At 38.7% G+C, this 15,186-nt stretch overlaps 1 long non-coding RNA gene across 1 annotated transcript; it reads left to right on the top strand.

The window, feature by feature from the left end:
- Window positions 1–5,172: 5,172 nt before the first annotated feature.
- On the top strand, window positions 5,173–14,748 carry LOC102015855. Its single transcript, XR_264046.1, has 3 exons — window positions 5,173–5,224; window positions 13,280–13,355; window positions 14,646–14,748. It is a non-coding gene; the product is annotated as an uncharacterized LOC102015855 (long non-coding RNA).
- Window positions 14,749–15,186: the final 438 nt, after the last annotated feature.

Here is a 15,186-nt window from a genome sequence, read left to right as displayed (position 1 = left end):
CTTTACTACCTCGAGTATTTGTGTATTAAGTCTGTATTATTTTTAAGTTTTCTTGAGAAAATCTACTGATCAGCATCTGAAAGCTGTATTAGTCAGCTTTCCTGTTCCTAGAAACAATGTTCAACACCCACGACTTAAAGGAGGAGGAGAGAATTAACGTGGCTTGGAGGTTCAGTCAATAGTCTCCTGGTTCCAAGACAGAAAAGCATTATGGCAGGGATAGGTGCTCATCTCATGGCATCTAGAAAGCAGAAAGAGAAATGAGGAGACAGGGAAGGAGATGTACCCTCCAAAATTATGGCCCCAGAGACACAACTGTTCTAGCCAGGTCTACCTCCTAATAGCACATTTATCTATGAATTTAATAATAGATCTGTCATCATTCTGGTGCTCCCATGATCCAATTGCCTTAAAAAAGCCCTGTCTCTGAATACATGAGACTTTTGTGGGACATTTCAGATCTAAACAATAACACAATCAACCAATATAATAATTCATATAGTTTAATCAACTACTTTCTACTTCTTAGCATATTTGTAGATGGAGATACAAGATAAAAGGAAATAAGTGAAATCTATTATGTTCAATGTAAATTAATTATAAATAGTATGTACATAGACCTTACCCTATGCCAGGCAGTATTTTTCAGCTATACATTTATTTAGTCCTGATAACATAGCTCCCTGTGAAAGTTACTATTATAATCTTGGTTTCATGGACAAGGAAACTGAATCTTAGAGAGATTAAGGAATTTACAGAGGCTCATACACCCTGCAGATATTGGAATTGAGTCATAAATTCAGGCAACCTGGCTCCAGTATACTTGCCCTTACTTACTTCACTGTCTTTTTTACACATTTGTATAGTTTTTTAAAATTTTTATTTAAAATCTTTGACAATTACAGTATTAACAACCATACATATTTTGACCTTAGGTTACTAAATCAGGCTGTGTTTGCAGCATTTGGCAGAATTGTCAAATGGAGTAAAATGTATTTGTCTTGTCACCTTAGTGATTTGTGTGTGGATAGAATGTGATCATTGATGTTAAGTCCAGAATGAGCAGCCAATGCACAGATATTGTTGTAGCTGTTTGTAAAAGCTCTACTACAACCTAAACAGCTAGCACTCCACAACAGCACCCATTAAGAGTAAGCTTTTTCTTAAGCATTGCAACCAAAGTAGAAATACTACTCAATTAAAGAAAGAAAAAAATAATTTGTTTCTAAGTTCTGAAATAATCATGCATGGAAGTTTGTGAGATTATACATTCAGTTATTTGTAGATATAAATATATTGGTGATTAACATAAAAGAGAAGATTAGTGGCCTTAGGAGCCCCTCTAAGCTCCTAAAGATGGGTTGGGTGCTGTTCCCTTGTCCTTACTTAGCACTTCACAATTGCCTTGATTAAAGCACTCAGCATGTTTTATCATGAATGCTCACGTGCCCCATGTGTCCCCTTGTCAGATCTTAGAGGCTAAGCTGAGGACAAGGGAGCACATGCATTGATTGCAACTCAGTGAAGTCTGTCAGGCAGAGAATGATATATGAAAATGACAGATGGAGTCAGATTTCCTGAACACCTGAGTATGTGGTGGAGTTGAGTCATGGCATATGATAAATGCTGTGGTGTTTCTAAACTCTGCATGTGCGTCATTGTCTGAAGCAGATGAAACAGCCAAAGTAGAGTCACTGTTGCAAAGGGCAGTAACCTTGGCTCTGGGAGAGGTAGTACTGGCATAGGCTTTTAGTACACCCTCTCCTTCACCTGGGAAATAGCTCCTGTGCAGCTCAGGGCATGGAAAAAGGGATGCTGGCTACTTATCCCATTCTAACAATACTGCTTTTCCTTTGATGGAGTGGGAGAAGTCTGGGGTCTTGCTATTATTTTGGGAAATATAAAGTGTAATTGAAAAATGCAGTGAATATTTAAATTTAAAAATATACTAGAGTAAAAGACACATTGCCATTAACTCCCTCAAAGTATACCTCCTCTCTTCACACACGATTGTAGCATTGTTCCTGCAGCTTTTTTTTTTTTTTTTTTTTTTTTTTTTTGAGACAGAATCTCTTTATGCAGTTCAGGCTGGCCTCAAACTCTCAGAGATCCTCCTGCCTCAGCCTCCTGAGTGCTGGGATTACAGGCGTGTGCTACCACACCCAGTTGCAGCTTTTTGAAACAGTTCTGGAAGTCCTGTTTGATAAGTGTCTTTAGTTGTGTTGTCGTGGCTGCCTCAGTGTCCTGAACTGACTCAGAGCCTTTACATTTTATTGTCATTTTAACTGTGCCAAAGAGTCAGAAGTTGCATAGTGCCAGGTCTGGTGAATGAGATGGATGAGGACAGAGTAATATTTTATTTGGCAGAAATTGTAATAAATGTTTGATCAATGAGGTTTGACCACAAACTACAATAACTGTTTAACTATACACATGGACTAATAAACTAAAATAAAAAAATTATAGTAAGACATATTGCCATTTCAGTCCACTTCAAAACACTAAAATAGTCCCACTTGCTTCAAAGATACTTATCCCATAGTTTTTGGGCAATATTTCTTTTACTGTACTAAATCTTTTTAAAATTTAAATAGCCACCATATTTTTCAAATGTCTTTTACATACATTCCTTTTCACTCATGAGCTTTGAGACTACCTGGAGCTTTATCTTAATGGGTACAGCCTAGGAAAAACATTGCTGCCTATGCAATGTCCATTCATCTTTCTTCCTTTTAAATAGAAAGCTGATTAATTTGTGAAAACCATAGCTAAAGCACTATGTCTCTTAGCTCTCCCTTCCCATATATGTCAACTAAGGTGGCCAATGAGACAGAAGAAGTCCTTGGTGAGGACTGGTGGAAGTAAAGATGAAAACAACCATACTACATGAATGTTTTCCTTTTTTACTGCTTACTTTTCTTATTCTTACTGGGAATACAAAGATGGTAAGTGGAATACCAGTAGCCACCCTGTGATTATGGGGAAAACTGGAAGGTAGAAGTTAAGCGCTAAGTGTAACTGAACAGAAATACAGAAGGAACCTCAGCTGTACCTACTCTACTGCCTACCACACTTTATTTACATGAAAGAATCCCCTATTATGTTAAAAAGCTATGGTATGGTTGTGCCTAGATGCTTCCCCAAAGACTCATACACTCATAGGTGGGACTTTTTGAGGTGGCTGCATCTGGGATGTGTGATAGTGGGATAAAGGGTGTGTAGTACTGGGTAAGTCCACTAATTGGTTTATCATAATTCTGGGTGTAGATAATGGGAAGGGGCATCATGGGTATGGGTGGCACCACCCAAAAGGATTGTAGCCTGGAAGAGATAAAAGGGAAAGGGTGGCTGCTGCTTTACTGCCTCCTGTCTGCTATACCATGAACTGTTTCTTTTCTCTGCCATGGTGCTCTGCCTTGGAGCCAGTCAACTATAGACTAAAACTTTGTCAAACTGTGAGCTAAAATAAGCTTTTCCTCCTTTAGCTTTGGGTGTTGCATATTTTGTCTCAACAATGAGTAAAACAAGCAGCAAATGAGTTCCTCACCAGAGCCAAGATGATGTTGGCAACTTGCTCCTGAACTTCTAGAATTGAGCTAAATAAAGCTCTTTTGTCTATAAGTTACTCGCCCACAAGTATTTTGTTACAGTAACAAACAGTGGCTTATATACACAAATTTATTTTCTGGAGAAATATGTCCAAGCCACTTATGGGTCATTTCCATAATTCTGTATCATTAGTCAAAATGCTTTTTTCAAATTAGAATATTTGCATTTTGATTAATTTGTGAATACTTGTGATTCCCCATAGATGGTGATTAGACACTTTACTTATTTCTCAATGACCAGGACAGCTCTGCCAAGAGATCCTTCCCAGAACAGAAAGTCTACATACAAACCTAGAAAATCCAATTTTCACTCTTATACTCTGGAAGCAAATGTTGACTATGTAAAAATAGCTGTTTCTTTTCTTTCTATCCCGCTGGGTGTCAGAAATAATAAAGTGTGGTCTCCACACAAATTTCTCTGCTGGTAAGATCTTAAGATTATTTTTATTGGGAAAACAATGAAAACTTGAAATAACTGTGCATTCATCAAATAATACTAATTTAAAATGATAAAACATCAGTTCCATTTGTGTGTGTGATGAATATCATTATAAAATATTAAATGAGAAAGAAAAAAAATCTGGTGATATGTGTGGGTATAACTTTCCTGTACCACAAAACTTTCTAAGACAAATTTCTCTCCTGTTAGATTTTTCTTTATTGACTCTTTTTGAATCTCTCCCATGAAGTAAAATCTCTTCAAAAAAGAGAAATATATTCACACTGACACCAGACAAAGGCTAAAATAGAAGAGGCTGCCACAGTAGAAGATGAGAATTGGTTTCAACATTAACAATACAAAGGGATCATATTGTTTTATATGCTAAGAAAATGCAAAACAATTGTCACTGATCTTGATTACCACAAAATCTGCATCACATAGGACAATAAAGGTAAGATTTTAAAATAATAAGTAGGGGTAGAGAAGAAAAACTGTTCTAATTTGTATTGAATGCAGAATAGTAGTATAATAAAAAATGATGGCACTGATGAAAATAACCAGTTTTCTGGCTTTTCAACTTTCAAACCCGAGGTACTGTTAAAATTCAAAAATAATTATGTCCATTAAAATATCTCTAAATACCTGAACATTGGCTCAAAACTGCTATTTAGAAGGGAGGGAATTCATGTTTAGCTGGTTTCTCTTGCGTGTGCCAGGGTTTTTTCATTTGTTATTCCACTTAATTTTCACAACATTCTGCAAAGGAGATGTATTTTACATTCTTATACCTGGCAGGAAACTGAAGATCAATTAGGGAGACTTAGCAAGTTTGGCTAGCTGGTAAGCAGGGAAAATAGGTAATTAAACTAGGTTTTTTAGACTTTGAAGCTCTTTCCACCACTCTGCGGTGTTATGGTGTTTCTTGTTAGGGAACATTACTGTGTAAAATCAAATAAATTTACAAGATGATTTGAATTTCATTGGGTTAATACAAATGCATAATCTAAGAAATTATAGACAAAACCAGAGCATGCTGGAGACCTTCCTAGACTAAGTTAACTAAACAGTTGATTCTGGAATGTTGGGCAGCACAAACCTCTAGAACACTGGCATCAGAATGGCCTCCCTCCAGGAGCAAGCAAAGAAGGCGAGTAACCTCTCCCAAGTCACAGAGGTGGGGAAGACTACATGTAAAGGTCTACATCTGCCAAAGAAGAGGGTGCTACTAGGTTATAACATTCTGAACTGAGTTCCCATATGTGTTAGTCAGGGATCTCCAGAAAAAACAGAATCAATAGGACATGGGGACACACACACACACACACACACCACACAGATTTATTATAAGCAGTTTGTTTATGAGACTGTGAAGGCTGATAAGCTCCAAGACCTACAGAGAGATATGGAAGCTAGAGACCCTAGAGAACCTCTGGTAAGATGCCCATTCAAATTGAAGGTCTGAGACACAGGGAATCCCCTGTATATTTTCTAGTCCAAGGGCTGGCATCCTGGGGACCCAGAAAGAGCTGAGGTTTCAGTGAAGGTCCTAAGGTGGGAAGAAACCAGCTCAAAGCCAGGCAGGAGAAACTGTTTGGAGGAGAGTTGACCTTTTTATGGAACAGTCAGATCTTCAGCTGACTGAAGCAAGCCCACCTACTTTATGGAGTGCTACCTGCTTTACTCATTCAGTTGTTTTAAAGATAATCCCTTTCAAAAATACCCATTAATACCCAGAACAATATTTGACTAAATAGCTAGGTACCTCACGGCCCAAATGATGCTCAAAACTGACCGTCACGCAGTATTTCTAAATTTATGTTGAGGTGGAATGAAATCAGATGGAGCACAAAGAAGGTTAGGGGCCATGCTTCTCTTACTAGCTACACACATGGGTTTCTAACCTATTTATTTTCAGCCAAGGCTGGAACACTCTGAAGATGAAATGAGATTATATAATATATAAGAATATTTACAAAACTATAAAGCACCTCATAATTATAAACAGGATGGTAGCTGTTTGGGAGTCTGAACTTTTCAGAGACTAGATAAGCAGCAATTTGAAATCTAGGGTGTGACAGTGGCCTCATGGTTGCTACTGAGGAAGTCCTTGTCTTCCAAGAGGACATTACCTGCCCTGTAGGGTGTGCTCTGAGGACATCCCTGAGTACTGATGAAGGGTGGAAAGCACAGTCACTGCTTGGCATCTACTAAGGAGTTTCCTTCTTGATTGCAGAGAAAAGCCCACAGAGAGACTGAGGCAAAATGACTGCCCGAGCCAGGCAGACTGATTGTTTAAAATTCCCTTGAAGTAAATAGCTTATCTTTGAGCTCATTCTAAGAGGGGGAGAAAACAAAAATTCTATTCACATGAGGCAGCAGCATTGCAGTGTTGAAAGGGGAAGTCCAGACAATTGGGTACTGCTGGTCATGAGATATTTCTTGAAGTTCTTCCATGCATCAGATGAGCCAAAGTTCAAGGTGAAATTAATTGGTTTGGGTTCTTGTCAGGTTGGACATATTTTGATATATACTGATAGTTTTCAGCAGACATATTCTCCCTTTGACAGGAAAAATTTATTAATGCTGCTTATATCTAGGAACCATCATTCGGGCTTTAAAATATATGGTTTCAGAGAGTCAAGTTCAGAGGGAGATATTTATTAAATGTAAATAATGCATTACATCAACCCTAAAAACTAAGGAATTCTCTCAGACACTTATTTTAACATTCAATTTATTGTTTATTTTCAGGGCCTAAAATGACTAGCTGCTTATAATTTCAGTAGATTTGGGTTTTGAGTTGAGTCTAAGTCGGGGACTTAAGTTTTGCCAGATATGGGCTAAGTTTTGATGGAAGTCGGGGTCAGAGGGAGGAGGTGTTTTGACCCTTGATATCATCTGACCAATTAGATGTCAGCTAAAATTACCATCTCCTTGCTGATGAACCAGTTCACCATCGACATTTTGCTCTTTCCACTTGAGTGATATCCTACCTAGTCTGGAAATCTATTTTGTTCTTCCATAAAGAACTTTCTTATTTTTCATAGCACAGTTTTCTATTCCCTCTGTTACATTTATCCATTTAGATGGCACCAAGATTGTGTTAATTACAAATTATGCTTCGGTGAATGACCTTTTGTGTCATCTAAGGAATATTTTCAGTGCAGATTCTTACAGGAAGAATCAGGTCTCCTTGGAGAAGTGCCTGACTCTGCCTCAAACAGGGCAGAAGTGTGGCCTTCGGAATATGTTGTGAGAGAAAGTGAGAGTGCTGCAAAAGTGATGGGAACAGGACAGAAAGAGGCAGGAGCAGAACTGAATGAGTTCCCTTTGGGAAAATATGGAATAAGTGGAGCATCAAAATAAATGAGGGTGGAAGGGCAAATGTGAATGTACTTTTTTAGATAGGGACAAGTTCCTGTCCACAGAAATGGTTTGCTTTCTACTTTCACTCAGCCACCCATGAGAGTATCTGGTTTTCCGTCTATGGCGAGCAGAGTGTTTTGTCAAGATTTAGAATTTTTGCCCATGTGATGGTAAGAAATAATATCTCAGTTAGTTTGCATTTCTGTTCTCTACAAATGTGTTTGAACACCACTGCATATGTCGGAAAGTCATTATTACAGTTTTTGTTCATTGTTGTCTGCCTCCCGTTTATCACCAGATTAAGTGGTCTTCATTCTCATAATTTTTTTTTTTTTTTTCCCAGTATCGGGAATCAAACTCACGACGTTGAGCTTGCCAGGCAGACGCTGTGCCGCTGAGCTAAATCCCCAGCCCCCTTTTCTCATAATTTTTAAATGCCCTTCTTTGTACATTAGGAATATTGGGTATTTATTTGCACTATATAGTGCAAATATTTTCCTCCAATATATCATTTGCCTTTTAACCTTGTTTATGCCTTTTGGCGGGGAGTAATATTTCCCAAAACAAATAGGTAAAAATTTTACATAGTAGATTTGGGGTATCCAGTTAGAAAAATCCCTAAGGTTACATAGAATTCAATCCATATTTTGTGTCCTAAAATTTATATAGTTGCATGCATTACATTTAGATTACTTAGCTATTTGGGGCTTAAAGTGGGATTTTTTCCCTCTATTCTATTTCATGTCTGGAATACATCCCTCTTTCATTTTGATTTCTAAGACCTTCTAATGTTGGTGGTGTCCTGCATTTCCCATTTATTCTTATATATTTTCAGTCTCTTTTCGTGTTAAGGTGAGACAAAATCTTTAAGATAGAGCTTGAAGCATTGACATTCACTACATAGGATCTAGAACAGTGCAATGAGTACTCTACAGCAGAAGTATGATGGTGTCACCTAAGTTTTCTTGAATTTTCTAGTAGCCTCTTAGAAAAAAGAAGGAACAGGTGCAATTAATCTTAATATATTTTATTTAATTCTGTATATCCAAAAGCTAATCACTTCAATATGCAATTAATATAAAATTTTTATAAAATTTCATGAAGATTCTCTCATCATATTAAGTTCTCAGAATTGGTATTTTACATGCATAGGACACCTCTATCACAACTAGCCACACTGACTTCTTCTGTGGCCATCGGCTGCCATACTAAATAGCATGGATTTAGGTAATCTTGTTTGTAATCTTCATGGAAAACATGCATGGGTCACAGAAGTCTCTCTAGCATCAAGGATGCAAGAGACCTGATTCAAAATGAGGACTTTAGATGATGATTGGCTAGCTGTGTGAATTTATAAAATTTCCTTGGAAAGTCACCTGAGAGCACAGTTCTGCAAACAGGGGGCAAAAGTCGTACACATCCATAGCTTCTCTGCAACCTTTATAAATGTTCTTAGGACTGTCTTGCTATGCCACGAGTAGCTGTACACCTGGAAGAGATTTGACAGAGCCTTAATCATATTCATGGTTGCTTCTTTCATGTTGAGGTGCTGGCAACATCATTACTAAAATATTAAGATTTCACAAACACTTTTGGATTTTATTACCTTGATGCCTTCAATATGGTCATAATACTGAGAAGGTCATAATACTGAGAAAAGGTGGAGTCATGTTTCAGTCAATCTTCATGTCTTTAGAGAGGTGGCTGAATGCCATTTTACGTATGGGAGAATTCTAGAATATCTACCCTTTCAAAACAATAACCAGCAACTTTCTAAGTGCAAGAAGGAGGCTCTGGAATGAAGATTATTTGCTGGCAGTGAACAGTGCTGGTTCCATGACCACTGTGTGGTCTCTAACACACTTAGAAATGGCACCACAAGTTATATAACTGTTGCAACATAGAATGTCACATATAAAAAGGGCCAAAAATATTATTATAAAGATTTGCTGACAAAAACCCATTGGGGTGGCACACATCCTACCACTCTGGGAAGCTGAGGCAGGAGGATCAAAAGTTCAAGCCCTACCAACCTAGGCCACTTAGTGACTTAGTGATACCCTATAACACTGAGAAAAGGGCTTATGTCATTTACAGTTTTATAGAGTATTCTTCATCTTGCGCACAAACCTTTGAGACTTCAAGGTTAAAGACCCCCAAAAGGCTACACATAAGCCCATTTACTTAGCATTTGTTTCCAATTTCAGGGTTGACTGAAGCTAAGTGTTCATGAACACCTGACTGGTGTCAGAGAGGGAGTGCTGATCCAACACTGTGTCTTTCTTAGAGCAAAATGTAGATTGGGCTGAGAATTGGAAACAGACGGAGAAGTTGTGTGCTCACAAAGGGATCGCTATCTTTACTTGCGGCATTTAAGGCAGAAATGTCAGAATCTTCAGGCTGTAAGTCATACTAACTCAGAGCCCCCAGTGGCCAGGCCTGTTTGGGGAAGGCTGTAAGAAGTCATAAATACTTATCCTCAGAGAAGAAACTGGAGAAGATGATAACATAGTCTCTAATGAATGTGAACTGGTTATAATATAAATTTACACATTTGAAGGAGAGTGCAATATCATTTTTAAATTCTAGGGGAGAATCTCTTCCACTGAATATGTGGAGAGGGTTACAGTGCTCTTTCTTCTGATTTTCTGTAAGTTCCTCGTGAGTGATTCCAAATTCATTTTGCCAAAGGGGCTGCAGTTTAAACTGACTGTCCTTGTTCCTCCCTGATTTTTGCAGTTAGGAGTGAGCAGCTGCAGGCACGTGGGTTCTGAGGCTGTGTCTCCAAATTGCTGCTCTGTCTTCAGGCTAAGATATTCTGGGAATAAAAGTGTTGACTTGGGCTGAGCCTCATGAACCAGTGTCCCTGCTGATGGCAGTGTGTCCTCTGGGTCATCTCAAGCCAGGGCTTGTGCTGCAGAGAACGCATTTTGTTTCATATTTTGACAGCTATGAATCCTCGAGAGTTGGTTTCCTGGGTCATTCATGCTGAATAAAGAGATGAAAAGGAATTTCTATTTCCTCCTGGAATGTGAAGTAAATACTAAAACAGTGTTTATATTTGGGACCTAGCCATAGAGTCCATGGACAACCCAAGCCATAGAAGAAGCAATCAGCCTTGTGTTTCTAACAGTGTCCCCCTGCCCAGTTGGGACATGCAGCACACATACCTTTGGGCAGAGCATTGATTCTTAAAAACATGGTGGCAAGATGTTTGATCATCTGAGGAGCAAGCAAGAAGAAACCAAGCAGACACATTCAATTCAGACCGGACCACTGATGTATTGAGACCTGAGCAGATCTATGCATCTCCAAGACACAGATGTATTGTTGGGTGGCTGAGGTGTTTTCCACCATGACTGACACAAAGTCACCATTTGCTGAATGCGAATTGTTGCATTAATTTCTCTCCTTTATTTTCTGTTGGACCACTAGAACTGGAAAGATGTACTATAGAAGTAGTATTTTGTAGCCTCCTGGGGATAGACCACCCCAGTGAGAATGGAATTCCCAATGGTCTGCCCCTCAACCTATATTGATTCACCAAGGGTGGCTGGGTTTACCAGGGTGCAACAACCAGCAGCAGCAGGAGAAACAAGCCTCAGTGATGTGTGGGGCAAGGAATGTCAGCAGAGCTATCTGGGGGTGCCACTGAAGATCAGATTGGGAAGTAGAATAGAGTAACAGGCCCAGGCATGGGCAGGAAGATAGAGATGGCCTAAGAAATTTAAGCGGGACATAAACCAGAAGCTATGTTGCCTTTCCTTTGAACTTCTATCTCAGGTCCAGGGTCTTCCTGAGACCTTTGTGGCTGAACTGGGACACTAGGTAAAATTCTGCAGCAACATAGTACCAGTGTTGAAAGTCTGGTGTGACATTTATTATTACTCGTAAAGAAGGTGCCCCTGTTGGCCTCTGCAGGATGCATTGGGAGAATACAGTATCCCTGATGATGGTGTGTGATGGGTTAGGGAGCTGTGTTTGCAAAGAACTCTAGATTAGTCTGGTGATGTTGAAAGAAACACACATATGACCATAAATCCTGATTGCCAACTTGACTGGATCAAGAAATGCCTAGCAGATTAGTAAAGTACAGTTCTGGGTATGTCTGTGGAGTGTTTTCAAAGATGATTGATATGTAAACCAGCACACTGAGGGAGGGCGTGGCCTGCTTGTGGGTGGTACCAGCAGTAGGCCTGCAGCTGGATGGAACAAGAAAGAGGAAGAGGAGGAAGTCAGTGTGCATTGGAAAAACTCCCTTCTGCTTGACCACGTGTCAGACTTGAGTTTCTTTAGCCTTGTAATGTGGACTCACACCAGCTGCTCTCCAGGGAAGTTCCAGGCCTTTAGTTTGAACAAGGGTCATTGTAGGTTCTGTCATTGTTACATGTTTGTAAAAGATTGAGGGTTGATATGGAGAAGCTGTTGATATATATATATATGTACATTATACATTATATACACACATATATATGTATATATATGTACATTATATATATGTACATTCTGTTCCTTTAGAAAACCTAACCAACCCAATACACCAGTTGCAGCCTTTTATCTTTTCTGCCTTAATCCTTCCCTTCTCAGAAAAAAAAATCACTCTTTTAGATAAACAATTACAACCAAGAGCAACAATCCTGTAAATAGTTTCTCAATCCAGAGACTTCAAATATTTTGGTATTGTATTAGTAGCTTTTCACAAGGACTTAGTTTATATATGCACTACAGGAAGTACATAGATCATTTAAATGAGGTATGTCACTTAACACACATGCAACTCTACTATTATGAAACATTATCCCTGCAGCTTCTGTAGGTTAGAAAATGAGGCCTACCTGTGGCACAGTCCCTCATAGGCAGAGCTGAGATTCGAAGCTCTGGCTGCCTCCCTGGCTCTTGTTGTTTACAACTGCCCCACTTCCTTCCATCACCTGCTTCCCGGGGTCTCCCACACCAAGCAGCCAACCAACCACCCAGAGCTAAGCCTTGCTCAGACCAAGTAGCTTCAACCCCACCTAGCAGTGGGCAGCAGATTTCAGCCACCGCTTTGCTTCTCTAGCACTGTTCACCTCTGCCCCAGGATGCAGTATGAATTTCTTACTCTCTTTAGGACTGTTTCCCTACCTTAAAATAACAGGAAAAAAAAAATCCTACCACACAGGGACATTGCGAAAGTAAAAGACTGTATGTAAAAACACTAGCAGAGAATCTCATGCATTGTAAATCATCAAGACTCAATAGCTTCTGTCACTGTTATTTATTTATTTATTTTTGTGTGGGGGTTGTCTGGTACCGGGAACCGAACTCACGACCTTGCGCTTGCCAAGCAAGTGCTGTACTGCTGAGCTAAATCCCCAGCCCCTGTCATTGTTAATAGTATAGAATTCTGGCTTTATTTCTTATAATTAACAGCTTCTCCATATCAACCCTCAATCTTTTACAAACATGTAACAATGACAGAACCTACAATGACCCTTGTTCAAACAGAAAAATAGGAAATTATTAATCTGAATTTTAACTTTTAGCATGAACTACAATGTTTAAATCACTTAGAATTTGACACTGAAAAATATAAAAAAGACTTTGTAAACTTTCTGGCTTATGTCAGAATCTTTCCATACAAACAATAAAATTTCATTTTCTTCTATTGTGTGGGTTCATGTGAGTGGGAGATGAATGTTTTCAAAATTCCATCATTTTAATTGGCTTACGAAAATGGTATTTTTAAAAGTCTTCTAGATTCTAGAGCAGTACACAGATGAGGTTAAAAAAATTAAGACAAGGGGAAGGAAAGATATTTTGGTGACTTAAAGTCAAGTTTTTAAAAAAATTTGTGAATTTTTTGAATAAATCTACTTTTTAGACAAAGAAAATAAATTTGAAGAAAAGCCATGAAGATAGATATTTTGCAGATACATAGAGATCGACAGAGACACACTGTAAGTTGAAGACTATAGCAACATCCTGAATCTATGAGATGTTATTCCAGCTGATGTACTAAAGCTTCATTTAACTCTGTAATATTTATTTCATTATTTGCCTGATGTGAAGTACGTAATTCTGCCTGATTATCGGTACTGTAGGAAATGTGCTTATTGTCTTCGGTGTATTACACTTCTTCCTGCTTTCATAGCCTGAGTCATGCATTCCTCTTTCTGTTATGCCTTTCCATCTGCTGTCCACACCTCTTCCTTCTTTGCCAAATCAGTTCAAATCCTCAATTTATAATAATGTCACTACTTAAAATAATATCAAATTGATAATAATGTTAAATGTACAGCATTTAACATGGGAACCATACAGGTAGTTCAACTTTCTGAGGAGTTCATGATCATTGTTTGTTATAAAAATCCTGCATTATCAACCCATTGTTAGGCTGATCTTGCATTACGCAGCCCTTTGGTGCTTATATGGTGAACTTGGAATGTGTCATATTTAATATGTATGAAGTCAACATTTATTCTACCTAACTAGCCTGCCATACTCAAGGGCAGAGTCTATGTCTTGTGCTCTCACAATGCCTCACCCTCTGGCTCCTCCACCTGTACTATGCCAAGCTGATACATGTTGAACAGTGGGTAGTTATCACCCCACCCAGGTTAAAGTTTGACAGGACTTCAATCAACTTTGTATTTGTCCAGATTCCTTTTGTTATTTATAATCTAATTATCTTCATGAATGGTCTAATCTCTGAGAAACACCATTGAGATTGTGAGCACACCTTTGCCAAATGGCCACCGTACATTATTACATGGATTATGATGGACTGACCCAGGATTGATTCTATCTCTTATACTGTGACCCTGGGGAAATAGCTTAATCTCTCCATGTCTCATTTCTTCAGGTGTAAAATGGGGATCTTAATTGTTATGCATCTCACAGCACTCGCTGAAACCTTCAGTGAGGATTGCTGTGAGGGATAAATGAGGCATTCACAAAACTGTAAATGCTTGTTGCAGATATATGAACTCAGAAGAGGAAGTAATAGAGGTTAAAACAAAGGAGATTAGTATACATGGAGTCACAGTTGGGATGTGGGTCTAGTCATCTAGCTCTGCAATTTTATACACTCTACACTGATTCATACATATAGAGTGTTAGAATGGTTGAATCCTATTTGTTGAGGCAAAAAAAAAAATCAGCACCCCCCCAAAACAAACCAATATCTAATAACCTTCCGCTCTCCAAGAGAGAAGGAGAACCAAACACTTTCATTTGCTCATTTTTAGAGAAGTAAGAAAAACCCTTTAACTGGAAGGCTTGATGATGAAAACTCTGGAAGGCAGGTGCTGCTCTTTGCCACAGAAGGAAGACTGGCTCTGGTATTATTTGATCCAGGTAGGTGCTAAAGAGCCGATTCGGATTTTGTTAGAGACACCCTGTTCTCACCACTTTAAAACGTGTGGTCTTTGCTCAGCTTGCAAACTTCATGCTAGATTTCCAGTCAAGTTTGGCAGCAGTATCTTCTCTTGGTATTATAGAAGGTGTGCTCTCCAGTGGTAACCTGTGGTCTGGGAGCTGGATGGCATGCAGGTTTCCAACCATTGCCTTTAGCCTATCAAGCAGTTTTTATGTTTGTAAATTGCTTAACAATTTTAGGGAAAATAAAAGCTCAGGAGTCAAAAACAGCATCAATAAATAAAAATACGACCTTCTGTCTTTTTGTGAAAGAGGGCCTCAGCCTTGCTAAGTAGGTATGCATTCTAAATGAGCTATAGCCACATAGCATCAGGTTTCATAGGTTGAGAACTCAGTCTCTTTAAATTGTCC

The sequence above is a fragment of the Chinchilla lanigera genome, unplaced genomic scaffold (genome assembly GCF_000276665.1).
Source record: "Chinchilla lanigera isolate Chin_1 unplaced genomic scaffold, ChiLan1.0 scaffold00091, whole genome shotgun sequence".
Classification (NCBI taxonomy): domain Eukaryota; kingdom Metazoa; phylum Chordata; class Mammalia; order Rodentia; family Chinchillidae; genus Chinchilla; species Chinchilla lanigera.
The sequence above is the reverse complement of the archived record's forward strand: the minus strand, read 5'-3'. Positions and strand labels throughout refer to the sequence as shown.